Source organism: Marmota marmota, unplaced genomic scaffold, assembly GCF_001458135.2.
Source record: "Marmota marmota marmota unplaced genomic scaffold, marMar, whole genome shotgun sequence".
In the NCBI taxonomy this organism is placed as follows: domain Eukaryota; kingdom Metazoa; phylum Chordata; class Mammalia; order Rodentia; family Sciuridae; genus Marmota; species Marmota marmota.
The window spans coordinates 18,123,898-18,126,405 of NW_026000242.1; the positions used below are offsets into that span (position 1 = coordinate 18,123,898).

At 33.1% G+C, this 2,508-nt stretch overlaps 1 long non-coding RNA gene across 3 annotated transcripts in view; it reads right to left on the reverse strand.

Moving 5' to 3' along the window:
* Nucleotides 1–2,508, reverse strand: part of LOC125613958 — an 86,982-nt gene that overhangs the window by 38,750 nt on the left and 45,724 nt on the right. For all 3 annotated transcript variants that reach the window (XR_007344579.1, XR_007344580.1, XR_007344581.1), the window contains one exon: nt 1,851–1,928. This is a non-coding gene — a long non-coding RNA (uncharacterized LOC125613958). The remainder of the gene's footprint in view (nt 1–1,850; nt 1,929–2,508) is intronic.

Genomic DNA, 2,508 nt, shown 5'->3' on the forward strand with positions numbered 1-2,508 from the left:
ATATATATATTTTATGATATAAAATTACATTCATTACAATATCTATATAATATATGTATCTCATCACAATTGAAATTTTTTAAACCACATTTATATCTAAAAATATCAAAGAGTTCTTTCTGATATTTTATTTTACTTTTAAGGAGAAGAGAAAAATAGGCTCCATATTTTTCTTTAAGTATAATTACAATTACTTTAAGGAACTGTTTAAATTTTATATCTTTTTCAAAATATTGCCTCTGATCCAAGCTTCCTTTCTTCATCATTGACGTGAACATTGAAACCTGGGGGCCATTAACTTTAGGCCCAAGACAGATCTTAATGATGGAAATTGCTGGTCATCTGGTCTGGCCAGCCACCTTTTGGGTCAATAACATGACCCATTTACTCCCAGTAATAGTTAGCATTCACTCACAGAGCTGCAGCTTGCATTTATTTTTTTTTCCCATGAAACAGAATCAGGAGAGGGAACTCATTAAGTGCTGCTAAAAACTGCCTACAGTCCGGCTGTCCTTTTCTGGCTAAGAAATATTAGTTACTTCTTCTGCTTTTTGATCTATGACAGTACTTCTTAGAGAAACCCAACAGGTTAAGATTAAATATCAAAAAAAGTGTCCTTTTCAGTTTTCAAAGTGGGAACTATCACTTATGTTTTAATTCTTTTAATGAGCATTACCTACTTATTAAAATTAATAACTTTAGAAAAGTGGTTGTTTGTTATGGGGATGTGGATGCTCTATTACTGAGTTAAAGCAGAGTTGAAATTTTAACACAACTATAGGAATAAACAATGAATCTGTTTAAAATGAGCTGGGAAGGCCAGCAGGAAAAAAAATTTTCTCCCTCTTATTAGTCAAATAATCAGGTAACAAGTTAATGTCATTCATTTGTTTAAAGAGTAATTTGTTCAACAAATATGCATGGGTGCTAATTATATGACAGCATCAAACTTTCTGTCAAGATTAAAATCTAGTGAATAGTCCATTGAATTGTGATATGTATTCTTTTTTTTCTTTTTGTTTTTCTTTCTTTCTTAACCCTGATGGAAAAAGTGGACAGAGGTCAGAAAGTGATGGAAATGGCAGGAGGGAGTATCTGTGTTCTGTGGAGGGTATTCTCACCCACCTTCTATCTTATCCCCCTCCTTCCTCTGTATACAGAATAGGATCGTGATCCTAAACAAATCTGGATGCACAGTAACCTTTCACTTACCTGGAGATTAGAATTCCAGCAACTTTACACATAGTCAATAGTAATCAACAAAGAACAAAAATTCTAGTAGTTCACGACTAATAATCCCCCACACATCTCTGTTAAACCAAGATTGAGGGTAAAGTAATTTGAGCATCTGAAGTTTTTATTCAACTGAAAGGAAGGAAAAGAAATTGTTTTCACATCCACTATAGTCTAGATGTTCATTTAGTGAGTTTGATTACATGATTAGAGGTATTCAATACTTCAGCGGGGCCAAGTATTGTCACTGTGTTTATATAGGAAATTTAAAGCCTCAGAGACAGTAAGGTGAAACTGAATTTGAACCCTTGTGTGAGCTCAGAGCTCAGGAAACTACAACACCATGAAGATTATCTTTAGATGATTGCACTATGATATTTCTGTTCATATGTATGCAATTGATTACAGGAACCCAGTTCTATATAACTTGAATATAGAATCAAATTATGGAAAAAAGCAAACAATACTGAGGAGGAAATTAAAGATTTAAAAACATAATTTGAGAAAGAGAAATAAAAGTGAGTTTAACAATTCAGATGTTCAAATTTGCTTTCAAAACGCCACAATTTTTGTTTTAGTATGGAGCAAACTTTTTCAAGGAATATAGGGCTACTTACCTACCCAGGGCTTCTGTCCTGCCCAGCCTTGTTCTTTTCACTTTATTTGTGGTGTCTTTAGGATGCTGGAGTCAGTGCCTTGTTTATGAAAAGGACAGGAAAGCGTCAGTTCTAAAGCTAATCCCTGTGTGTGGCCCACACATATTTCTTAACCTCCAGAAATGGGAACCCAGTATGGTTTAGAGAACATCTTGGTATCTTTCCCTATTACTTAATTTTAACTACATGTTTTTCCTATTATAGCATTATCATTTTATTATATGCTTATAGAATTCTCATTTGTATAAAAACAATAATAGGATCAGGAAAATATAAATTATTGTTTTAATTTTTCTCTCACATGCCAAACCCTACTTGGGGTATTAACAACAAGAATATGCTCCTTGGGTCCTTGATAATTTTTTCTTCCTGCTCTCTGCAATTATAAGCTTCTCTTATATCTTTCTTCCTCTTCCTTAGTGGTAGTTTTACAATGTGCCTATTGATTTCTCTGTCTAGCAAGGTATGCTTTATCATATTAATTTGAAATCTCTTTTCATTTCTGTAGAGTTAATATTGTCTCTTTGATCTATTTCATTATTTTAGATTTTGTCCAAGGTCACATTGCAAATCTAGAGGCCACAGACATGTAAAATATTATTTCCATATTATCGTTATG